Source organism: Amblyomma americanum, unplaced genomic scaffold (assembly GCF_052857255.1).
Source record: "Amblyomma americanum isolate KBUSLIRL-KWMA unplaced genomic scaffold, ASM5285725v1 scaffold_55, whole genome shotgun sequence".
In the NCBI taxonomy this organism is placed as follows: Eukaryota; Metazoa; Arthropoda; class Arachnida; order Ixodida; family Ixodidae; genus Amblyomma; species Amblyomma americanum.
Genome location: NW_027526527.1, coordinates 284103 through 311080, shown reverse-complemented (window position 1 = coordinate 311080; position 26978 = coordinate 284103). Strand labels below are relative to the sequence as shown.

General features: G+C 42.5%; 1 long non-coding RNA gene across 1 annotated transcript; it reads left to right on the top strand.

The window, feature by feature from the left end:
- Positions 1-9947: 9947 nt before the first annotated feature.
- LOC144112097 (uncharacterized) lies at positions 9948-15188 on the top strand. Its single transcript, XR_013310200.1, has 2 exons — positions 9948-10027; positions 14997-15188. It is a non-coding gene; the product is annotated as an uncharacterized LOC144112097 (long non-coding RNA).
- The last annotated feature ends 11790 nt before the right edge of the window (positions 15189-26978 follow it).

Genomic DNA, 26978 nt, shown 5'->3' with positions numbered 1-26978 from the left:
AGAATCATTAACACGTTTTCTTATAGCCAAAACGCAAAAAATGCAACGTTGACAGCACAACACACAGGATGGAAGAAAAAGGGAAACCCGCACCCTCATACCACGATTGAGTCCAGAGCTGGCCGCTGAGCTCCAAGGCTACACAGCAACAGCGAGCACAATGGCATAGCCTCAGCTCAGCCGCTTTCTCTCTCTCCCTCTAGTTCCCCCCCACCCGTTCTCGAGTCACTAGAGACCCCCTTCAATGCAGCCAGGCTTTAAGAAATGCCAATATGAAGTAATGGGCTACAGGGCAGCATTCTAAGGTGATATTACAGCATGAGAACAATGCTTTTATTCTTTTTTCCTCTAGTATCCATCTCCCATGGCACTCCTCATAGACGCTCATAGTAGAAGGATAACCATGTCAAGCTTCTGCAGTAATGCCGGTGTCACATGGCACTCCTCAGAGACTGGTCCAGCAAATACGTTTTAATTCACTTGATGAAAATAATATGAATGGTGTTATATAGTGCAGCTATGAATGCACCTCAAAGATGAGAAACATTAATTGGACTTGAAGCTTGGCAGCTTCTCTTCTGTGGCCTCTCACTGTATAACGAAAGTAAAAACAGCGCTAACTTTTACACAAACCACACAGAAAGAACAGACAGGACAGCGCCCGTCCTGTCTGTTCTTTCTGTGTTGTTTATGTAAACATTAGCGCTGTTTTTACTTTTGTTACACAATGTTACACCAACTAGTCCAGCAAGAGGTACTGTTAAATGAACTTTTCTCTGTAGTTGCAATATTTTACTGCCTCTAGATCTGAGTGGAAAATAAGCACCGTCTACTGCAAACTACTTCAAGGTCTGTTGAATTATAGCATGTGCACAAAAAAGCTAAAAGTGCTAAATAAAAAAAGGTGAATGTTCACCATAAATTCTTACCTCTGTGATTATCTTGGTCAGTTTTTGCCATTTCACTTGCTTGGTGATGACACTGTGCAAGTTCAGTGAATATACTTGCTCTGTTACACTTACAGGAAATTAGGAGCTTGTAGTGACCTGTTTTACTCAGCCTTTCGGCATGCTACCTGATATCATAGTTCAACAAAGCTTGAAAGAAACTGCATATACTATGGACACCAGATGTTTGCTTGCACCTTTTTTCAAGTGCCTTAGACATTAATGTGCAGGCGCGGACAGAAGTAAACGAAGCGCGCCGCACAAGAAAGAACTGCTTTTCAGCGCCGCCTAGCAAAACCACACGTAAGCTCAAAATCGCGACACGCATATGCAGGCCCCCTACCAGCGCAACTCTCATTGCTCCGCTCGCCTCTCATTCGGCCATAGTCAGGGTCACGCTGATGATGGTTATGATCAGGTGGTTGCGCCCTTAGTAGCGAGCGGGCATTTCGGAGCGCACAGACCGCTGCCTTGAAGCCAAAAATCCCACGGGGGCGACGCTATCATTATGTCGTTTCATCTGTGACAGCTGTGGCGCGTTTCCATTGCAAATAGCGCGCATCCTTCGAACTTTAGTTGCTTCTGGGATTCATTTCCATCTCGCTATAGACCAAATAAACTCAAAAGCACTCGATCCACCACCGCAGTTTCGGGATCTTTTATACAGTTACCGTTAATTTTCGGCTTGCTCCTATGAGGAACCGACGGAGCGGCAAAGCATGCGCCCTGTGTGTCTGTACTGCACCACAGTGCTCCTGCATTGGAACCTCGCCTAGGAGGTCAGCTTAAAAGGAGATGAAACCGCCGCTCTTGGCGCTTTTTGCAGCGCGATCCAGCGTCTCAAGGATAGTGACTGCTTCCAAATGTGCTGGATGCAGCTGTTGGGTTTTCACACCTATATTCTCAAACAGACCAATGTCTATATGTAACCGGTAGCTGTGAAGTAATACAGCTCGTACAGAAGAGTTTGGATCTCTTGCTGGGTTCTGTCGTGGCTCATACTCTGATTAGTGGGCGATCACGGATACTTACATGCCGAATTTCGCACGCGGGGCATGCAACAGTGACGCACTGCTGCCGCGGCATTCATGTGGGTGAGACAGCGGGTGCTTGTAGTCATCCTAAGATCCAAAGGTGCATGCAAAGTGATTACCATGAGCTCTGCTTCGCACATGACAGCGCGACACGCAGCGCACTGTCTCAGTGGTGATAAGAGCAGGATCCATTATAGGGGCAGTTTGTTTCGGGGGAGACAGGCAGGGTGCATACACTAGCGCTGCGTCAGCGCCTGGTAGGAACAAGGCGATTCATCAGTGATAACTGTAGAAAATTAACACAGAACTGCGGCAGTATGCCGAGTGTTTCGAGCGCGTTTGCTTGCGAGTGAGACGCAGCAGAGTCCCAGCGGCAGCAAAAGTTCGAAACATGCGGGTTGTTTGCGGCGCAAACATGCCTCCAGCTGTCTCAAACGAAGCGGCTCAATGGTAGAGCTGTCCCCGCTCAATTTGCCTTATCAAGACAGCGGTCTTTGTTTTCCGAAATGTTCGCTAGCTACACAGAGCACGACCATCCAATCATGATCATCATCAGCACGACACAGACGCCGGACGAATGCGAGGCAAGCGGAGCATTGAGAGGGTCGCGCCGGAAGCGGGCCTGCACATGCGCGTGGCGATTTCCAGCTCTCGTCTGGTTTGGCTAGGCGGCGCTGACACGCAGTTCTTGTGTGGCACGCTCTGTTTACTTCTGTCCGCACCTGTACATGGACCACCCCGTGATATTTGCTCTATGACTGGTAAATAATTTATAATTGTCTTTCTCTTTGTTGTTTCAGTATTATCAACCGAACGATGGCTGCGACGTGTAGTTGGTTTTCAGGTCATGGCAAAAGCAAAAAAACTGGTAATATAACTGCTGCTATGGCATTTGTTGTCATTCCAGCTTTTGAAACAGGCTGTTTTAGGTGTTGTAGTGAATTAAAACTGCATATCAACATTTATATTGTAGCCTTTTCCATGCCTCAGCAGACCTAAAGGCCAACTAGGCATCACAGCCATCAATTGGCTGATCAGGCCTAAACAACATCCGAGAAGGAAATGGAATTATAAATTATTTAATGATAGGCAAATACCATTTGAGGATTCGTGTATTCTAATGTCTAATGCAGCGTTTAAAAAAATATGTGACCAAAGTTGCATTTTTATAGTCCTTGAAACTTATTTTTTAGGTGTTTTCTATTTCACTGCTCTCAATTTGCAGAGGCAGCAGTGTTCAGTACCGCTTACCTTCTTTTTGTTGTTCTCTTTTCATTCATTGGTTGGGCCCTGTTTTCCTGTGTTATTTTGTGTTCTGTAATCGCATAGTGCATTCCTTCTTTTTTGTTTGTGCACCGCTTCAGTTCAGTGTTTTTATGTGGCAGGCCTCATGACAGCTGGCCGCTTTCCTTTCATTTTTGCCTTCTCCTCTGACGGTTCTCATGGTACTAGACAAAATATAGTTTACTGAAAGGCTGAATTCTAAATTGTACAACATCATTAAGGTGCCCTCTTCCTTTTTAGCACATGCCATTAATGGTGATGCCTACTGTTTGCCAAGAATCTTACATTGACACCAATTTGTTTCACAAGTGCAGGGCATGCTTTGCTCTCATGTAGAGTTTGTGCATTTACAGTGTATAGCTTGTACATTGTCTCTTAGTTGGTGACTGACAGAGTGGCCTCATTGGTTGGCTTTTATATTGTTATGAAGGTTAGAATTTGTTTTTCTCACTGCTGATGAGCTTTACAGGAGCCTATGATGCCTTCAACAGTCATGTCTTTTTTATTGCTTTAGTTAGGATACTGAGGCTCAAATGAGCGAGCATCTGAGACCAAAATACCAGTATAACTTCGTGCCGTTTGTCAGCTTTCTTTATGATGTGCATAACTGTTCAAGTAGGAAATAATTTCAGGTCTTAGTGGTCCTTCATTTTCTTTTGCTTTTCAGCCTTTATGCCAGATGTCAGATTTTGGAGGATAGTTTGTCACATCATTCATCATTGAAGTAGGTAGCACAATGTACCAGCCGTGACAATTGGTCATTATAACTAAGCACCCCACGTTCCCTTTATGAGCACACCAAAGCTGAGATCTGATGGCAACTTTGATGAGTATTTACACCTGAAGTTTTCTTGTTACAAGCATAATGTTACGGACCACTTTAAAATTTCCTTATGCTATTAGGTTCAAATCATGTTTTTGCTTGCTGTCAAACTCGCTCAACGGCACCTTCATTGTGAAAATTAGTATAACACTTGGAAAAGGCAGCCAGGTCCTTCATTGAATGTGAGTGGTGCACACTGGAATCCTGCTCCTGCAGCAAATCATGTGGGTCATATTGGAGGTTGTGTTAAAAAGTAATGAAGCATAGATATGAAAATGGTGATACACAGTTATTACCATTTTGTGGCCCTTGACCAATTTCTGTCTTTTAAAGGCACTGTACTAAAAAGAAACTGAAGTGCACTGGAGCCGCTGGAAACCTTTTGTGTGAAGAAAAGGCATAATGACTGTGCTCATGACAATTTCATGATTGTGCAAAATTTCAAAATGACCATTTTACTACTTCTTTATGAATATGTACTCTCTAGTGTCACATAAGGTGTAATGACAGAACTTGTCTCTAATTTTTCTTTGCACTTCAGTTTTGTTTCTATTTATATTTTGTATTTCTTACCATGAACAGCACAGGCCATGCACTTCTGTATTACTTTGTATAAGGAAACAGTGGCAAGTCAAGTGTCTGCGTGTGGGCCCCTCGTTGAACACTATTCTAAGGCACTAAGTTGTTTGCCTTGGACTCAATAGTTCATGCGCTTCTAGCTGAAAAAATAAGTAATGTTTCGTTCAATTTTGACAACAAGAACTTTGCTAACTAGGCAGCATGTTGAGGATACGTTAGATTTACTGCAGGTCAACCGGCATTAGTGCCTCGCTTGACAAGGGCATGGGCAAGAACTGCAATTAGAAAATTGCTCTTAGCAGTCACTGCGAAGCCGCCGCGGTTGCTGAGTGGTTATGGCACTCGGCTGCTGGCCCGAAAGACGCGAATTCAATCCCGGCCGCAGCGGTCAAATTTCGATGAAGGCGAAATTCTTGAGGCCCGTGTACTGTGCGGTGTCAGAGCACTCTAAAGAACCCCAGGTGGTCGATACTTCTGGAGCCCTTCTTTACGGTGCCTCTCATAGCCTGAGTCGCTTTGGGACGTTAAACCCATATAAACCAAACCAGTCACTGCGTGTTGATTTAAACACTGGCAGTGCTCCTACTATTTTTATTTTCAGTATTTGCTACCACACATACTAATCTGCGATTTTCAAGGATGAAGTCAATTCCTTTTCAATAATTGTGCAGTTAAAGTTGCATGTTCTAAAATTCGAAGCAAGCAGTTGCCTTTTGTACTTCACACTCCTATCAGAACTCACCACTATTGCATGACACCATCAACATCAAGGTGCAAGTCTTGTGTTGGTAATAAACGAAATGGTTTCTACTTTCTTGTTTCAACAGGCGTTAAAGCATACTGCTGTTGTTGCTGTGAAGCATACAAATACAATTATTATCATATTCCTGGCTGCAAGTATGGCTAACAATTTTTATATGCGTGTTCTTTTTCCTTTAGGTGCATCTGAATTCAAGTTAGAGAATGCAATGTATGACACCGTGAAGGGAATCCCAATGGATGCAGTATTTCACAAGAGAACTGCCATTCCCATCTGGTCAACAGAAGCAGTTGTACTATGCAGTTCCAGTGGCAAGTGCTCAGGAGGTGACAGTGGAAGGCAAGGAAAAGGTTCTCCACAAGGCTCAGAATAGAGGGCTGGGATAGTCGGTTCTGGGAAGAATTATGAGACATCATTCCAGCGCACAAAAATTATGTCCGGTGTCTGTGGTGTCTATCCTCTCCGTTCGTGTATTTTTGTGCGCTGTAGTGTGAAAAATGGATGCACTGAGAGGTAATTGCTAGCTGTAGCTGGATTTATCTCAGGGGCATATACTCACTCCATCAGTGTATATGAGAATTACGACTCAGGTTTGTTAGTGGTTTATAATATGAAACCGCCCAACAAAGGATAATGCCAGACATACAAGACGTGATCAAATAATTGTAGATGTCTTCATGTGAAAGTTTATTTACAGGAGGTTAATTGATGGGTTCAGTTAGCTCGTGTGAGGATAAAAGCAGCTTAAAAGCCTATGCTCTATGTTCAGTGCGGCAGTGCATAATCAGTGAAATTACTCATAATGAACAACTTTTAGTGAATATGTACTTCTCATGCCATGGAAACAGAAGATGGACGGTACTTAGCAGTCATTTGCCCTGAAGCTTGGATTTTAGCTACTGAGGCCTAAGTGATGCTGATTCAGTATAGGCATACGTGGGTGCCGCCACATTTGCCATCATGAATCCTCTGGTTGCCTCTACTTAACAACGAAAATTTGTATGTTATAACTTGTAGCCATCACTGAAAGCATTTTGCATGAAAATAAGCTTGAATTGAATGCTAGCTGGCCTATTGTTTAACTGTCAGATGCCATGATGGAAGTGACTGTTAGAGTCCATCATGTAGCCCATATTGAACCCCTGTTTGCCCTTACCTTCTCTGCTCTCTTGTCTAGCTGTTATGCATACAGTTTTACAAGTCATGTTCTAACTTCAGCTACTTCATTTTACATGTAAAAAGATTTTGGCTACTTTTTACTCAAGCATAGGTGTGCTTGAGCACTCTTTTGCTAGCTTTGCTGCATGCTTTGTAAAAATAGTTTGTAGCATTGAATATGACAAAGCATATCTTAGCCACTTTTTTTCACACTTAGCAGGGACGGCCCAGCGGGGCCTGTAGAGATGGCTCGAAGCGGTTGCAATATTTTGTTGCATACATGTTGGGAGGAATCATGCGACTAGTGAGTTACGTATATGTGTGGCAGTAAACATTGCTACTTTGGAAAAGGTGCCGGTCTGCCATACAATGTCGGCGAAGCTTAACGAACCCCACTTGGTCTAAACTAATTTGGAGCCCTGCACTACAGTGTCCTGAAGCCATTATTGTTTTCTGCCTTGCTGTGAGAAGTGGATCTTGCAAGTGATCTGCCTGCTTAGAACCAGTCAACTTGTTAAGCTTATTCACTTAACTCATAATCAACTCAGACATTTTTTATAACTGGACCCTAATGCTTGGATGCACCAAAAGAAGTGCATCTCACTGGAAGACAGGGCGTGCTAGGCACTATAGTGGGCAATGCACAGTACGCAGAATCTAGTGTGGGTTTTGTATGTGTGCAAGTGTCTGCAGGTACTCTGCAGTCAACTGCGCCAGAGGCTCAGGATGTGCATAGCAAGCTATACCTAAATAAAACTCGTGCGCTCAGGCAGCTTTGGTTTTAATACATTCAGCAGGAAAAATAATCTGGCAGCTTTTTTTTTGCGCTTCTGTTGGGGTTTTACCAGTGCCAGAGTTCATCGCATCTTGTTTAAGATTTCCTTTCGAATCATTAACATTCCACTCTGGTCATTTTGTATGTGGCATTCAGCTGAAAATAAATTTGCGCAGTCGGCTTTTTATGATTTGCTGCCACTTTTTTGGAAGAAATTAAGAGGAATGGTCTTCTAAATAGATGCAGCCAGCCATGCAGTGCTTTACAGTTCTGCACCCTGTGCACATAAAGTCTCAATACATGGATTTTGTCACCCTGAAATATACTCGCATCAGATATTTTTTTTAGTCGAACTACATCTTGTCTCCTTTTTGTGCCCATCTTTATGGGCATCTTGTAATCATTGCTGTAATTCCTTAATTTTTCTTATTTTTGTTTTCTGCAGCAGTAGAATTTCCATATCAATTTATTTCTCTAGGCTACCAAGTATTAGTATCTCTGAGCCTGGTAATGAATCAAATTACCGGAGATGCTAGAGTGCTGTTGATTGTCTCAGAAAGCCTGACTGTGTTGGAAGGACTGTAATGCTCAATATCAGCTGCAATGCCAAAATATGACGAATTCAGATTATGATGCAGGCGTACCCAACTGTATTGTAAATATATGCAGTTAGCTATGAATACAAAAGAAAAACACAACGCAATAATTCACACTTTCATTCACACAGCATGATGATGAACAGGGGCAAGGGAGGAGGGACCTCAAAGTGTTTTTCGGTGTCTTCCCCCTTGTCCATGTTCATCGTTGTACTGTGTGAATGAAAGTGTGAAATACTTGCTCATCCAGATACTGATTTCAAGCAAATTAATGCAAATGGGCTGCTTTATGTGAGTAGCATTGATTTACTATAAAGCAGAAGTCAGTTGATTTACTGTAGAGGCATTGCGAGTCGTATTGAATGTGTACTGTATAATTGCACCACTGAGCTAAATTTAATAGCAGTATTTGCTGGTTGTCTTTGCACCGTGATTATTATAGTGTATTTCACACAAATTTGTGATTTTGTTCTGTTGTTCTTCAGGCATTGTGGCTACACAGCTGGAGTCAAGCTGCTATCAGGGAAATTCAACCTATTCGACTTTGCCAGAAAAGACGCACGCTATGATGCTTGGGGCCTCCATCTTGACTATACTGCCAATTTTTTCTACCAATGAAGCTAAGGACGCTTTTGTGCAAATGTGAGCAATTTTTCTTTCTTTACGATACGTGCTTGCTCTTCGGCAAGAACAGAAATGATGTGGTTATGTGCATGCTCCAGTGTACAATCATGTGGAAAATTATGACGCTGCGAGTGTGTGCCATACTATGCCTAACTGCGTGCAGGTGCCATCTGATGAAATGCTCGTGCCATCAAGGCCGGCGCAGCGAGATTGATGGATGTTAGTGCACCTGACTCGACATCAGGAGTGCTTGCTGTTTTACACCATTTGGCATGCATTCGCTGGGATCTCTTAATTTTTCTCACGATAGTATGTCCAAACTCACAGCATCTCAATCAAGACATTCTACGGTATATCAACCACACCAAATCGAATGGTACATCGACCACACCAGGAAACACCAAACAAAACCACACCAGAGCCGGTATTAGACAACCGGGTCACAGCACAGAAAACCAGACCAGAACACACTAAAGCACACCACACTACGCCACATCAGGACCCGTGTCTGAAAATCCTGGTCTGGTCGGAACACCAGACACGGTCACACCAGAACCCGTGTCTAAAAAAGCCAGTTTGGTGTAAACACCAGAAACGGGCGGGTGTTTTTTTTCGACTGGGTATATGGCATTTCTTTCAATTGTGCCTATAAACTACTGGCAACGTATTGATTCCTTTCAATATAATTTTGATGCATAGTGTTTTGTTCAGCTGTAGGTTAATTTGAGCCCTCTACATATGGTGAGTCCACTTCAGATTAAGTTGGGACTTCGAAATTGCCTCATGTTGCATTTGGATTTGTAGACCTGAAAGCTTCATTTTGTACAAGTGTATTTGAAAGAGAATTTGCTGTATATAATATCTAGCCTACTACAAGAAATTAGCACAAGCGTTAGCATTGCTGTTCATAGTGGCAGCTGACGGTTATGTTCTTACATCACTCATTTAGCTCCAGACTACAATTTTGCCATGGTTCAAGGTGGCCTTAAAGTAATGGCTTTACTTTTTCCCCCTTGTCTTATTGTTTGGGAAGTGTATGCCATTGAGTCGTGCATAAAAGGAAGTTAATATGATGATGCAAAGATGGGCATTTAGAAGACAACAGAGAATTCTGTTATCATTAAGCTGAGTCACACCACTGTGATCATAGGTCTCTGAGTCCTCTGTATTATCCTGTTCTACATCCTTCTGATTTTTTGTTGACTTGCACATGGTTCCTCGAAGAGGGAGTCTTATGAATGGTTCAATGTATGGTTTTCATGGCATAGTTCACTTTGTATAATCTGTATAATCTATTTCAGATCAAAAAGCTAGCACTCATTGGGAGTGAGCCAGCTGATGAGGCTACAAAACTTATTATGTCTTCCTGTGACCCTTATGTACACATTGAAGAGGCGGGGCGAAAAAGAAGCATTTAAGAACCTACGGCTGTACAGCGCAATTTTTGGTGAGTACATGTGAATCTTCTGAAGGTTATAGACACTTTGTGAACACACCATCTAATTGCAGGAAAAAGCTACTTTCAATCTGCCTGGTGTGGTTTTCAGCACTTCCGTTATCAATTACTGAGTAGCCATCCAAATATAAAGGACTATAGGTACCAAATTTTTGCTTGTGCGTTTTTTTCTTTCAAACCATGCGTTAGACATTCTATACATGTACGACCACTAAATAATTTATTATTTAATTGCATAGTAGTGGTTCAAAAGTGCCAACACACACGGACCAAGAGACGAGACACACAAATCAGCACTGATCTTACAACTGATTTTTTTTATTAGGAAGAAGCACGTCATATATATACACACGGAAAAACAGCGCACATGTGCGATGTCAACAAGACTCCTAGTGCTAGTAAAAGGCAAAAACCGCTTTAAAAGTATGTGTGTATCTGCAGAACCGCTACCCACTATGTAGCATATTGACTTCTCGAAGCGATAATATAACAGATGATGTACTCACGCACCCATTACTTTTTCTGATAATATGAAACGCCTCAGCTACTTCTCTAGTGGGCTGGTCAGAATGAGCGAACAAGACATCAGTATCGGTGCTAGAAATTTTCTTTAGTGCTAAGATGCACAAGCTTAAAGTTCGTTTCCGGGCAAGCGTATCTGAGCACAATTCTTGGCAGTTGTTTGTGTCTATCTATCTTCGCAAACATTTGTCGTCACTTCGCGTAAAGGATCCGTTTCTCGTACCTACAGTGGACTCCTCTTAAACGGAACTTGAAGGGGATTCAAAGTGTTCCATTTATCAGAAGTTTCATTTAGGCAAAGCACACCTATTTCATGTAGAAATATTTATTTACACTGCACCAGCCCTTACTGACCTGGGCGTGAAGAAAAAAAGGAATCAGTTGTGGTCTGTTTTACATTCTTCAGTTGCTTTTTAACAAAGTAACTGTGCATATTTGAAAGGCTTTGCGAAAATTCTGCACTCCCTTCACGTTCAAAGTACTGTAGCAAAAGTGCAACTGCATTCCTAGCTGCGCTGTCTGGCACCGCACTGGGCACAGGGTCCTCGCACTCATCACTGGAGGAAGAGTGGTCCTCGGCTTGCACTTCTGCAATAATTTCTTCAATGCTTTCCTCGTGACAGGTGCATACATTTGCATCTATGTCCTCATAGTCTTGTCGTGAGAAAGGGGCAGAGGGCACTATTTGATTAAGTATAGTGTCTGCTTCTTCATCAGCAGTACCTGCCTCTTCATGGGCTATTGGATCGTGTGCTTCGAAGCCTGCATGGTGGAACCACTTCTGCACTGTTGTTGCCTGAACTTGTTCCCAGGCACGGGCCAACATGTGGATAGCAGACAGCAAGTCAATGACATAATCCTTTCCACTGTCAGCACAAAGCAGCATGCGGTGAAGCAGTTGGCGGCGGTAGTGAACCTTGACGTTCTGGATGACTCCTTGGTCCATTGGTTGGATGACAGCAGTTGCATTGGCAGGGAGGAATTCAAGGCTGATGGACTTCAGCCCTCCCACCTGGCCATGGGCAGGGCAATTATCTACGATGAAGACAACTTTCCTGCCCTGTCTCGTAAACCTTGCGTCCTCCTCCCGCAGCCAATTTTCGAAAATTGCTGTTGTTATCCACGCTCTCCCATTTGCAGTGTAGGCCATAGGTAGATTTCAAATGCCCTTGAAGCAACGTGGGTGTCTCGATTTTCCTACCACCAGCAGCTTTAACTTTTCATCGCCTGCCATATTAGCGCCCACCAGCACGGTAATGCGCTCTTTGTTGCGCTTCCCACCTGTACAGGCTTCGCCTCTGTAGGCGAGAGTCTTCGATGGAAGCTCCTTGTAGAAGAGGCCCATCTCGTCGACGTTGAATACGTCTCGTGGCTCATAGCTGTTTAAAATCTCCTGCAGCCGTCCGCGTTGCCAGTCAGCGCAGACTTCTCTATTCACTGCATTACTTTCTCCTGAGATGGTTTTGAAGACTAGACCATGGCGCTTTTTAAATCTGCTAAGCCATCCGTCGCTGACGCAGGAATTCTCAACCCCATTTGCAGGGCTATCTCCCGCGCCTTTTGCTCCAAAATTGGTCCACTTATGGGAAAACTGGCACTCCGCGCACGCTTAAACCACAGAAAAAGAACCTTTTCAAGTTCTTCATACGGTGTCGTCCTCATACGCATCCGGTTGGAAGCGAAGGTCCCAGACTTGACAGCTCCTTGAATGACGTCTTTGTTTTTCATGATCTGCGAAAGCGTCGACTTCGGGATGTCGAACTTCTTCGCAACTTCTGTTCTTGAAAGGGAACTTCGCTCAAGCTCCTGCAGAATTTGTAACTTCTTTTCAAGCAAGAGCGCTTTGTGCGGCCGCTTCTTAACGCTTTTCATCACGTCGACGCACCGACAACACCGGTCGCACGTAGGCCTAACGCAGAACGACAACAAAAACAAGATTATCAAGCGACTTTCTGGATTGGCTTGTCCCGGCTATAGCGTTGGCTGCGAAGAATTTGTTCATGGTTGCGAGACTGCCGCTGACATATGCGAGCACAAATACGCTCGGGAAGATTCCAAATTTTTAACTTTTGTGCCGTTTAGCCGAGGGTAACACGTTAGTGGTGTTCCAATTATCCGAAGAATTTTACTGCTGCAGATATACGAAACCAACCAAGTAACCCTGCTTGATTTTGTTTATCCGTAAGTTTCATTTAACCGAGTTTCGTTTATTGGGCGTCCACTGTAATTCTGAGGCAGTAGCGGATTTCCTCTGAAATCAGAGGCGGGCACTATGTGATGGTTTTAGTGTAGATGTGGTTGATTTGTTTTATTCTCTTCCACACTTTGAACTAATCCAGTATGTTCAGCATTGTATTACGGATGAGAGCGATGAATGCGTGTTCCAAAATGAGTGGAATCACAATGGGGGATTCTTTAACTCTTATCTTACTACCTGAGTAACACGTTTGTTGAGTGGGATGGTCGTCTTTATATGCAAAAATGGGGTGTGTGCATAGGTGCCAAGGTAGCTCCCATTCTCAGTAACATTTATCTAAGCAGGGTTGATATGAAAGTTGAGACTGATCTAGCCGGTTATTGCATATGCATTTTCTGTTATGTGGATGATTACCTGGTGCTGGCTAGGTCCGTGAATCCCGAATTTGTGTCAAATGTTCATAGTTTTGCATGTAATTGGTTGGAGCTGAGGTTCACACATGAAGTCCTTCAAGAAAGAGTCCTGCAGTTCCTTAATTAAAATTCTCTTTCGAACCCAACCATGTCTGTTGGCAGTATTCCCCTAGAAGTGAAAAGTCCCTTTCGAATTACAGGTCCTTTCATTCAAAGCTTGCAAAAAGTGGCATCGTTACGGGATGCTTAGGCATGGCAGTAAAGAAATCTTATCATAAAATGATGTCCTGTCTCTTAGCCCAAATAGACAGATGTAGGTAAGCTGGTTTCTGGGACTCAGTTCTCGTTTCAAGTGCAGACAGTCCTCCATGAGCTGAAATCGTCTGCAAGTACCTCAGGGCTGGAAAAGAGTTCGGAAGAAGGGAGAAGAAAGGTAGTGGGTTATGCCATATGTCCACACGCTATCGCACCGGATTAAAAAGAGTGGCAAGCAAGCATGGGGCAAAGGTTCTGTTCCCTGCACATAACAAGCTAGAGAGTGGGGGCGGCAGTTCAAAGAAAGCATGAAGGGCGCAGAAGAAATGCTTGCAACATAAATCATGAAAATAGATGGCGTAGAAGAGAAGACTGGCGTAGCATATCAAATCCCTCAGTCCTGTGGCCTTACCTACATAGGTCGAATTGGCCGCTGCGTTAACGTGCGGCTCATGGAGCACGCTAATTCTTTAGGAAAGAAACTAACCTAGCTAAGCATTGTTTCACGTGCAAACGTACGCCATTTTTTTACGATACTGATATCCTGTTCGCTAATTCTGACCAGCGCACTAGAGAAGTAGCTGAGGCGTTTCATATTATCAGAAAAAGTAATGGGTGCGTGAGTACATCATCTGTTACATTATCGCTTCGAGAAGTCAATATGCTACATAGTGGGTAGCGGTTCTGCAGATACACACATGCTTTTAAAGCGGTTTTTGCCTTTTACTAGCACTAGGAGTCTTGTTGACATCGCACATGTGCGCTGTTTTTCGTGTGTGTATATATGACGTGCTTCTTTCTAATAAGAAATCTGTAGTAAGTTCAGCGCTGGTTTGTGTGTCTCGTCTCTTACATTGTCCGTGTGTGTTTGCGCTTTTGTATGGATCAACACCAACTAGCGCAATGTGCAGTTTTTCTGCAATATAATTTCTTCTTGACGCTGTTTCGGTTTCATCCGTCGAATGATGACTGTGACATGTAGATGGTGTTTAATTTACATGAGGCATAAAAAATCGGTTATATTATTGCCGACAGGTCATTTTTGTCATTCCAGGTCTTGGAAGAGGCTGGATTAAATGTCGTAGTCAATTAAAGCTACATATCAGTGATTGTATTAGTTTTTCTAGTTGCATCATGTGACCAAAACATCAACTTGACGACAGTCGGCGTTCGGTCGATGAAACCAAAACAGCATGAGAGAAGAAATTCGATTATAAATTATTTAGCGGGGTTGTAGGCAAGTACTACCTGGTAATCCATGTATTTTATTATCTAACGCATCATTGGACAGAAGAAAGCACGCAATAAATTTAGGTGTCTATATTCCTTTAATGGCTCATGCACCTTTCGGTTATTCTTATTATGGATATTTATGTTTATTATGGTTACGGATATTAACAGCAAACGAAATTTGCTGATTTTTCAAGCATTGCACATTGTAGCATTGCATACGGCTTTGAAGCATTTCCTGAAAGATGTGACTATAATACTTTGGAAAGTGATTTTTATCCACCATACTGAATATCAATTTTATGTGTGTGTTTATTTGTTCACTTTTACATCTGCTATGCAGCGCAGAATCCCAACAGCCACCATGGAAGGCAACAACAGAGTGGCTGCGTTCGTGCTGGGGGCGAGAGACTGGGATGGTGGTCGAAAAGTTCGGATGAAGGGGCGGACGCTTCACCCAAGTAATTGGGGCTTTGTATGCAAGAATGCCCAAAATGTCTTGCAAAAACAAATAAATAAATAAGAAGCATTCTTACTTGCATTGTAATTTCAGTAGTAACATGTACACAAAAAATACTGATGAAGTGAAGAAAGCCTCTGGGTTTTGCAAGGTGGGCCCAAAGGCATACAGCTATTGGTTTTATATGGGTTACCTTTGTTGACTTCCCGCAAGGTATCACCTAAGAAGCCCACTGGGACCAGAACGGCAAAACCACAGGGGCCCAGTACGGGCTTGCCCACGGGTGCCCAGTACGGGCTAGCCCACGGAGGCCCGACACGGGCCAGCCCACAAAGTCCCGGCACGGGCTAGCCCACAGAGGCCCGGCACGGGCTAGCCCACAGAGGCCCGGCACGGGCTAGCCCACAGAGGCCCGGCACGGGCTAGCCCACGGAGGCCCGGCACGGGCCTGCCCAAGGGGATCCAGCGCGGAGCCTTGTGGGGCTATGCAGTAAGCCAACTGGGCAGCCCTTGATGGTCCCCCCTGATGCCGAGTTGCAAATCCCGCACATATCCCACGTCGGGCCCCTATGGGCAGCCCGTGCCGGGCCCACAAGGGCCCGCAGTTCAGAGCCCCATTTGTGCTACTGGGGTATACATCATTGTACATCGAAACTAGCAAGATTCAAGGGCATCGATTTTACAAGTCGTCGAAGAGTAGACGAGAGAAAGGTGTAAACTTTTTTTCTCAGAACTGCGCGAAAACTTGTATTCCGGCTCAAAACAACGGGATACATCGTTTTAGATCGAAACTAGCACGATTCACGAGCATCGATTTTACAAGTCGTCGAAGAGTAGACGAGAAAAAGGTGTAAACTTCTTCTCTCAGAACTGCGCGAAAACTTGTATTCCGGCTCAAAACAACGGGATACATCGTTTTAGATCGAAACAAGCAAAATTCACGAGCATCGTTTTTACAAGTCGTCGAAGAGTAGACGAGAAAAAGGTGTAAATTTTTTCTCTCAGAACTGCGCGAAAACTTGTTTTCCGGCTCAAAACAACGAGATACATCGTTTTAGATTGAAACTAGCCAGATTCACGAGCATCGATTTTACAAGTCGTCGAAGAGTAGACGAGAGAAAGGTGTAATCTTTTTCTCTCAGAACTGCGCGAAAACTGGTATTCCGGCTCAAAACAACGGGATACATCGTTTTATATCGAAACTAGCAAGATTCACGAGCATCGATTTTGCAATTCTTCGAAGAGTATACGAGAGAAAGGTGTAAAATTCTTCTCTCAGAACTGCGCGAAAACTTGTATACCGGCTCAAAACAACGGGATACATCGTTTTAGATCGAAACCAGCAAGATTCACGAGCATCGACTTTACAAGTCGTCGAAGAGTAGACGAGAGAAAGGTGTAAACTTCTTCTCTCAGAACTGCACGAAAACTTGTATTCCGGCTCAAAACAACGGGATACATCGTTTTAGATCGAAACTAGCCAGATTCACGAGCATCGATTTTACAAGTCGTCGAAGAGTAGACGAGAGAAAGGAGTAAACTTTTTCTCTCAGAACTGCGCGAAAACTGGTATTACGGCTCAAAACAACGGGATACATCATTTTAGATCTAATCTAGCAAGATTCACGAGCATCGATTTTACAAGTCGTCGAAGAGTAGACGAGAGAAAGGTGCAAACGTTTTCTGTCAGAACTGCGCGAAAACTTGTATTCCGGCTCAAAACAACGGGATACATCGTTTTAGATCGAAACTAGCAAGATTCATGAGCATCGATTTTACAAGTCGTCGAAGAGTAGACGAGAGAAAGGTGCATGCGCGAAAACTTGTATTGCGGCTGAAAACAACGGGATACATCGTTTTAGATCGAAACTAGCAAGATTCACGAGCATCGATTTTTCAAGTCTTCGAAGAGTAGACGAGAGAAAGGTGTAAACTTCTTCTCTCAGAACTGCGCGAAAACTTGTATTCCGGCTCAAAACAGCGAGATACATCGTTTTAGATCAAAACTAACCAGATTCCCGAGCATCGATTTCACAAGTCGTCGAAGAGTAGACGAGAGGAAGGTGTAAACTTTTTCTCTCAGAACTGCGCAAAAAATAGTATTCCGTCTCAAAACAACGGGATACATCGTTTTAGATCGAAACTAGCAAGATTCACGCGTATCGATTTTTCAAGTCTTCGAAGAGTAGACTAGAGAAAGGTGTTAACTTCTCTCAGAACTGCGCGAAAACTTGTATTCCGGCTCAAAACAACGGTATACATCATTTTACATCGAAACTAGCAAGATTCACGAGCATCGATTTTACAAGTCGTCGAAGAGTAGACGAGAGAAAGCTGTGAACTTTTTCTATCAGAACTGCGCGAAAACGTGTATTCCGGCTCAAAACAACGGGATACATCATTTTAGATCGAATCTAGCAAGATTCACGAGCATCAATTTTACAAGTCGTCGAAGAGAAGACGAGAGTAAGGTGCAAACTTTTTCTCTCAGAACTGCGCGAAAACTTGTATTCCGGCTCAAAACAACGGGATACATCGTTTTAGATCGAAACTAGCAAGATTCACGAGCATCGATTTTTCAAGTCGTCGAAGAGTAGATGAAAAAAATGTGCAAATGTTTTCTCTAAGAACTGCGCGAAAACTTGTATTCCGGCTCAAAACAACGGGATTCATCGTTTTAGATCGAAACTAGCAAGATTCACGAGCATCGATTTTACAAGTCGTCGAAGAGTAGATGAAAAAAAGGTGTAATATTTTTCTCTCAGAACTGCGCGAAAACTTGTATTCCGGCTCAAAACAACGAGATACATCGTTTTAGATCGAAACTAGCCAGATTCACGAGCATCGATTTTACAAGTCGTTGAAGAGTAGACGAGAGAAAGGTGTAAACTTTTTCTCTCAGAACTGCGCGAAAACTAGTATTCCGTCTCAAAACAACGGGATACATCGTTTTAGATCGAAACTAGCAAGATTCACGAGCATCAATTTTACAAGTCGTCGAAGAGAAGACGAGAGAAAGGTGAAAACTTTTGCTCTCAGAACTGCGCGAAAACTTGTATTCCGGCTCAAAACAACGGGATACATCGTTTTAGATCGAAACTAGCAAGATTCACGAGCATCGATTTTTCAAGTCGTTGAAGAGTAGATGAAAAAAAGGTGCAAATGTTTTCTCTAAGAACTGCGCGAAAACTTGTATTCCGGCTCAAAACAACGGGATTCATCGTTTTAGATCGAAACTAGCAAGATTCACGAGCATCGATTTTACAAGTCGTCGAAGAGTAGATGAAAAAAAGGTGTAAAATTTTTCTCTCAGAACTGCGCGAAAACTAGTATTCCGTCTCAAATCAACGGGATACATCGTTTTAGATCGAAACTAGCAAGATTCACGGGCATCGATTTTTCAAGTCTTCGAATATTAGACGAAAGAAAGGTGTAAACTTCTTCTCTCAGAAATTCGCGAAAACTTGTATTCCGGCTCAAAACAACGGTATACATCATTGTACATCGAAACTAGCAAGATTCACGGGCATCGATTTTACAAGTCGTCGAAGAGTAGACGAGAGAAAGGTGTAAACTTTTTTTCTCAGAACTGCGCGAAAACTTGTATTCCGGCTCAAAACAACGGGATACATCGTTTTAGATCGAAACTAGCACGATTCACGAGCATCGATTTTACAAGTCGTCGAAGAGTAGACGAGAGAAAGGTGTAAACTTCTTCTCTCAGAACTGCGCGAAAACTTGTATTCCGGCTCAAAACAACGGGATACATCGTTTTAGATCGAAACAAGCAAAATTCACGAGCATCGTTTTTACAAGTCGTCGAAGAGTAGACGAGAAAAAGGTGTAAATTTTTTCTCTCAGAACTGCGCGAAAACTTGTTTTCCGGCTCAAAACAACGAGATACATCGTTTTAGATTGAAACTAGCCAGATTCACGAGCATCGATTTTACAAGTCGTCGAAGAGTAGACGAGAGAAAGGTGTAATCTTTTTCTCTCAGAACTGCGCGAAAACTGGTATTCCGGCTCAAAACAACGGGATACATCGTTTTATATCGAAACTAGCAAGATTCACGAGCATCGATTTTGCAATTCTTCGAAGAGTATACGAGAGAAAGGTGTAAAATTCTTCTCTCAGAACTGCGCGAAAACTTGTATACCGGCTCAAAACAACGGGATACATCGTTTTAGATCGAAACTAGCAAGATTCACGAGCATCGACTTTACAAGTCGTCGAAGAGTAGACGAGAGAAAGGTGTAAACTTCTTCTCTCAGAACTGCACGAAAACTTGTATTCCGGCTCAAAACAACGGGATACATCGTTTTAGATCGAAACTAGCCAGATTCACGAGCATCGATTTTACAAGTCGTCGAAGAGTAGACGAGAGAAAGGAGTAAACTTTTTCTCTCAGAACTGCGCGAAAACTGGTATTACGGCTCAAAACAACGGGATACATCATTTTAGATCTAATCTAGCAAGATTCACGAGCATCGATTTTACAAGTCGTCGAAGAGTAGACGAGAGAAAGGTGCAAACGTTTTCTCTCAGAACTGCGCGAAAACTTGTATTCCGGCTCAAAACAACGGGATACATCGTTTTAGATCGAAACTAGCAAGATTCATGAGCATCGATTTTACAAGTCGTCGAAGAGTAGACGAGAGAAAGGTGCATGCGCGAAAACTTGTATTGCGGCTGAAAACAACGGGATACATCGTTTTAGATCGAAACTAGCAAGATTCACGAGCATCGATTTTTCAAGTCTTCGAAGAGTAGACGAGAGAAAGGTGTAAACTTCTTCTCTCAGAACTGCGCGAAAACTTGTATTCCGGCTCAAAACAGCGAGATACATCGTTTTAGATCAAAACTAGCCAGATTCCCGAGCATCGATTTTACAAGTCGTCGAAGAGTAGACGAGAGGAAGGTGTAAACTTTTTCTCTCAGAACTGCGCAAAAAATAGTATTCCGTCTCAAAACAACGGGATACATCGTTTTAGATCGAAACTAGCAAGATTCACGCGTATCGATTTTTCAAGTCTTCGAAGAGTAGACTAGAGAAAGGTGTTAACTTCTTCTCTCAGAACTGCGCGAAAACTTGTATTCCGGCTCAAAACAACGGTATACATCATTTTACATCGAAACTAGCAAGATTCACGAGCATCGATTTTACAAGTCGTCGAAGAGTAGACGAGAGAAAGCTGTGAACTTTTTCTATCAGAACTGCGCGAAAACGTGTATTCCGGCTCAAAACAACGGGATACATCATTTTAGATCGAATCTAGCAAGATTCACGAGCATCAATTTTACAAGTCGTCGAAGAGAAGACGAGAGTAAGGTGCAAACTTTTTCTCTCAGAACTGCGCGAAAACTTGTATTCTGGCTCAAAACAACGGGATACATCGTTTTAGATCGAAACTAGCAAGATTCACGAGCATCGATTTTTCAAGTCGTCGAAGAGTAGATGAAAAAAATGTGCAAATGTTTTCTCTAAGAACTGCGCGAAAACTTGTATTCCGGCTCAAAACAACGGGATTCATCGTTTTAGATCGAAACTAGCAAGATTCACGAGCATCGATTTTACAAGTCGTCGAAGAGTAGATGAAAAAAAGGTGTAATATTTTTCTCTCAGAACTGCGCGAAAACTTGTATTCCGGCTCAAAACAACGAGATACATCGTTTTAGATCGAAACTAGCCAGATTCACGAGCATCGATTTTACAAGTCGTTGAAGAGTAGACGAGAGAAAGGTGTAAACTTTTTCTCTCAGAACTGCGCGAAAACTAGTATTCCGTCTCAAAACAACGGGATACATCGTTTTAGATCGAAACTAGCAAGATTCACGAGCATCAATTTTACAAGTCGTCGAAGAGAAGACGAGAGAAAGGTGAAAACTTTTGCTCTCAGAACTGCGCGAAAACTTGTATTCCGGCTCAAAACAACGGGATACATCGTTTTAGATCGAAACTAGCAAGATTCACGAGCATCGATTTTTCAAGTCGTTGAAGAGTAGATGAAAAAAAGGTGCAAATGTTTTCTCTAAGAACTGCGCGAAAACTTGTATTCCGGCTCAAAACAACGGGATACATCGTTTTAGATCGAAAGTAGCAAGATTCACGAGCATCGTTTTTACAAGTCGTCGAGGAGTAGACGAGAGAAATGTGTAAACTTTTTTTCTCAGAACTGCGCGAAAACTTGTATTCCGGCTCAAAACAGCGGGATGCATCATTTTCGATCGAATCTAGCAAGATTCACGGGCATCGATTTTACAAGTCGTCGAAGAGTAGACGAGAGAAAGGTGTAAACTTTTTTTCTCAGAACTGCGCGAAAACTTGTATTCCGGCTCAAAACAACGGGATGCATCATTTTAGATCGAATCTAGCAAGATTCACGAGCATCTATTTTACAAGTCGTCGAAGAGTAGACGAGAGAAAGGTGTAAACTTTTTCTCTCAGAACTGCGCGAAAACGTGTATTCCGGCTCAAAACAACGGGATACATCATTTTAGATCGAATCTAGCAAGATTCACGAGCATCAATTTTACAAGTCGTCGAAGAGAAGACGAGAGTAAGGTGCAAACTTTTTCTCTCAGAACTGCGCGAAAACTTGTATTCCGGCTCAAAACAACGGGATACATCGTTTTAGATCGAAACTAGCAAGATTCACGAGCATCGATTTTTCAAGTCGTCGAAGAGTAGATGAAAAAATGTGCAAATGTTTTCTCTAAGAACTGCGCGAAAACTTGTATTCCGGCTCAAAACAACGGGATTCATCGTTTTAGATCGAAACTAGCAAGATTCACGAGCATCGATTTTACAAGTCGTCGAAGAGTAGATGAAAAAAAGGTGTAATATTTTTCTCTCAGAACTGCGCGAAAACTTGTATTCCGGCTCAAAACAACGAGATACATCGTTTTAGATCGAAACTAGCCAGATTCACGAGCATCGATTTTACAAGTCGTCGAAGAGTAGACGAGAGAAAGGTGTAAACTTTTTTTCTCAGAACTGCGCGAAAACTTGTATTCCGGCTCAAAACAACGGGATACATCGTTTTAGATCGAAACTAGCACGATTCACGAGCATCGATTTTACAAGTCGTCGAAGAGTAGACGAGAGAAAGGTGTAAACTTCTTCTCTCAGAACTGCGCGAAAACTTGTATTCCGGCTCAAAACAACGGGATACATCGTTTTAGATCGAAACAAGCAAAATTCACGAGCATCGTTTTTACAAGTCGTCGAAGAGTAGACGAGAGAAAGGAGTAAACTTTTTCTCTCAGAACTGCGCGAAAACTGGTATTACGGCTCAAAACAACGGGATACATCATTTTAGATCTAATCTAGCAAGATTCACGAGCATCGATTTTACAAGTCGTCGAAGAGTAGACGAGAGAAAGGTGCAAACGTTTTCTCTCAGAACTGCGCGAAAACTTGTATTCCGGCTCAAAACAACGGGATACATCGTTTTAGATCGAAACTAGCAAGATTCATGAGCATCGATTTTACAAGTCGTCGAAGAGTAGACGAGAGAAAGGTGCATGCGCGAAAACTTGTATTGCGGCTGAAAACAACGGGATACATCGTTTTAGATCGAAACTAGCAAGATTCACGAGCATCGATTTTTCAAGTCTTCGAAGAGTAGACGAGAGAAAGGTGTAAACTTCTTCTCTCAGAACTGCGCGAAAACTTGTATTCCGGCTCAAAACAGCGAGATACATCGTTTTAGATCAAAACTAGCCAGATTCCCGAGCATCGATTTCACAAGTCGTCGAAGAGTAGACGAGAGGAAGGTGTAAACTTTTTCTCTCAGAACTGCGCAAAAAATAGTATTCCGTCTCAAAACAACGGGATACATCGTTTTAGATCGAAACTAGCAAGATTCACGCGTATCGATTTTTCAAGTCTTCGAAGAGTAGACTAGAGAAAGGTGTTAACTTCTCTCAGAACTGCGCGAAAACTTGTATTCCGGCTCAAAACAACGGTATACATCATTTTACATCGAAACTAGCAAGATTCACGAGCATCGATTTTACAAGTCGTCGAAGAGTAGACGAGAGAAAGCTGTGAACTTTTTCTATCAGAACTGCGCGAAAACGTGTATTCCGGCTCAAAACAACGGGATACATCATTTTAGATCGAATCTAGCAAGATTCACGAGCATCAATTTTACAAGTCGTCGAAGAGAAGACGAGAGTAAGGTGCAAACTTTTTCTCTCAGAACTGCGCGAAAACTTGTATTCCGGCTCAAAACAACGGGATACATCGTTTTATGATCGAAACTAGCAAGATTCACGAGCATCGATTTTTCAAGTCGTCGAAGAGTAGATGAAAAAAATGTGCAAATGTTTTCTCTAAGAACTGCGCGAAAACTTGTATTCCGGCTCAAAACAACGGGATTCATCGTTTTAGATCGAAACTAGCAAGATTCACGAGCATCGATTTTACAAGTCGTCGAAGAGTAGATGAAAAAAAGGTGTAATATTTTTCTCTCAGAACTGCGCGAAAACTTGTATTCCGGCTCAAAACAACGAGATACATCGTTTTAGATCGAAACTAGCCAGATTCACGAGCATCGATTTTACAAGTCGTTGAAGAGTAGACGAGAGAAAGGTGTAAACTTTTTCTCTCAGAACTGCGCGAAAACTAGTATTCCGTCTCAAAACAACGGGATACATCGTTTTAGATCGAAACTAGCAAGATTCACGAGCATCAATTTTACAAGTCGTCGAAGAGAAGACGAGAGAAAGGTGAAAACTTTTGCTCTCAGAACTGCGCGAAAACTTGTATTCCGGCTCAAAACAACGGGATACATCGTTTTAGATCGAAACTAGCAAGATTCACGAGCATCGATTTTTCAAGTCGTTGAAGAGTAGATGAAAAAAAGGTGCAAATGTTTTCTCTAAGAACTGCGCGAAAACTTGTATTCCGGCTCAAAACAACGGGATTCATCGTTTTAGATCGAAACTAGCAAGATTCACGAGCATCGATTTTACAAGTCGTCGAAGAGTAGATGAAAAAAAGGTGTAAAATTTTTCTCTCAGAACTGCGCGAAAACTAGTATTCCGTCTCAAATCAACGGGATACATCGTTTTAGATCGAAACTAGCAAGATTCACGGGCATCGATTTTTCAAGTCTTCGAATATTAGACGAAAGAAAGGTGTAAACTTCTTCTCTCAGAAATTCGCGAAAACTTGTATTCCGGCTCAAAACAACGGTATACATCATTGTACATCGAAACTAGCAAGATTCACGGGCATCGATTTTACAAGTCGTCGAAGAGTAGACGAGAGAAAGGTGTAAACTTTTTTTCTCAGAACTGCGCGAAAACTTGTATTCCGGCTCAAAACAACGGGATACATCGTTTTAGATCGAAACTAGCACGATTCACGAGCATCGATTTTACAAGTCGTCGAAGAGTAGACGAGAGAAAGGTGTAAACTTCTTCTCTCAGAACTGCGCGAAAACTTGTATTCCGGCTCAAAACAACGGGATACATCGTTTTAGATCGAAACAAGCAAAATTCACGAGCATCGTTTTTACAAGTCGTCGAAGAGTAGACGAGAAAAAGGTGTAAATTTTTTCTCTCAGAACTGCGCGAAAACTTGTTTTCCGGCTCAAAACAACGAGATACATCGTTTTAGATTGAAACTAGCCAGATTCACGAGCATCGATTTTACAAGTCGTCGAAGAGTAGACGAGAGAAAGGTGTAATCTTTTTCTCTCAGAACTGCGCGAAAACTGGTATTCCGGCTCAAAACAACGGGATACATCGTTTTATATCGAAACTAGCAAGATTCACGAGCATCGATTTTGCAATTCTTCGAAGAGTATACGAGAGAAAGGTGTAAAATTCTTCTCTCAGAACTGCGCGAAAACTTGTATACCGGCTCAAAACAACGGGATACATCGTTTTAGATCGAAACTAGCAAGATTCACGAGCATCGACTTTACAAGTCGTCGAAGAGTAGACGAGAGAAAGGTGTAAACTTCTTCTCTCAGAACTGCACGAAAACTTGTATTCCGGCTCAAAACAACGGGATACATCGTTTTAGATCGAAACTAGCCAGATTCACGAGCATCGATTTTACAAGTCGTCGAAGAGTAGACGAGAGAAAGGAGTAAACTTTTTCTCTCAGAACTGCGCGAAAACTGGTATTACGGCTCAAAACAACGGGATACATCATTTTAGATCTAATCTAGCAAGATTCACGAGCATCGATTTTACAAGTCGTCGAAGAGTAGACGAGAGAAAGGTGCAAACGTTTTCTCTCAGAACTGCGCGAAAACTTGTATTCCGGCTCAAAACAACGGGATACATCGTTTTAGATCGAAACTAGAAAGATTCATGAGCATCGATTTTACAAGTCGTCGAAGAGTAGACGAGAGAAAGGTGCATGCGCGAAAACTTGTATTGCGGCTGAAAACAACGGGATACATCGTTTTAGATCGAAACTAGCAAGATTCACGAGCATCGATTTTTCAAGTCTTCGAAGAGTAGACGAGAAAAAGGTGTAAACTTCTTCTCTCAGAACTGCGCGAAAACTTGTATTCCGGCTCAAAACAGCGAGATACATCGTTTTAGATCAAAACTAGCCAGATTCCCGAGCATCGATTTTACAAGTCGTCGAAGAGTAGACGAGAGGAAGGTGTAAACTTTTTCTCTCAGAACTGCGCAAAAAATAGTATTCCGTCTCAAAACAACGGGATACATCGTTTTAGATCGAAACTAGCAAGATTCACGCGTATCGATTTTTCAAGTCTTCGAAGAGTAGACTAGAGAAAGGTGTTAACTTCTTCTCTCAGAACTGCGCGAAAACTTGTATTCCGGCTCAAAACAACGGTATACATCATTTTACATCGAAACTAGCAAGATTCACGAGCATCGATTTTACAAGTCGTCGAAGAGTAGACGAGAGAAAGCTGTGAACTTTTTCTATCAGAACTGCGCGAAAACGTGTATTCCGGCTCAAAACAACGGGATACATCATTTTAGATCGAATCTAGCAAGATTCACGAGCATCAATTTTACAAGTCGTCGAAGAGAAGACGAGAGTAAGGTGCAAACGTTTTCTCTCAGAACTGCGCGAAAACTTGTATTCCGGCTCAAAACAACGGGATACATCGTTTTAGATCGAAACTAGCAAGATTCATGAGCATCGATTTTACAAGTCGTCGAAGAGTAGACGAGAGAAAGGTGCATGCGCGAAAACTTGTATTGCGGCTGAAAACAACGGGATACATCGTTTTAGATCGAAAGTAGCAAGATTCACGAGCATCGTTTTTACAAGTCGTCGAGGAGTAGACGAGAGAAATGTGTAAACTTTTTTTCTCAGAACTGCGCGAAAACTTGTATTCCGGATCAAAACAGCGGGATGCATCATTTTCGATCGAATCTAGCAAGATTCACGGGCATCGATTTTACAAGTCGTCGAAGAGTAGACGAGAGAAAGGTGTAAACTTTTTTTCTCAGAACTGCGCGAAAACTTGTATTCCGGCTCAAAACAACGGGATGCATCATTTTAGATCGAATCTAGCAAGATTCACGAGCATCTATTTTACAAGTCGTCGAAGAGTAGACGAGAGAAAGGTGTAAACTTTTTCTCTCAGAACTGCGCGAAAACGTGTATTCCGGCTCAAAACAACGGGATACATCATTTTAGATCGAATCTAGCAAGATTCACGAGCATCAATTTTACAAGTCGTCGAAGAGAAGACGAGAGTAAGGTGCAAACTTTTTCTCTCAGAACTGCGCGAAAACTTGTATTCCGGCTCAAAACAACGGGATACATCGTTTTAGATCGAAACTAGCAAGATTCACGAGCATCGATTTTTCAAGTCGTCGAAGAGTAGATGAAAAAATGTGCAAATGTTTTCTCT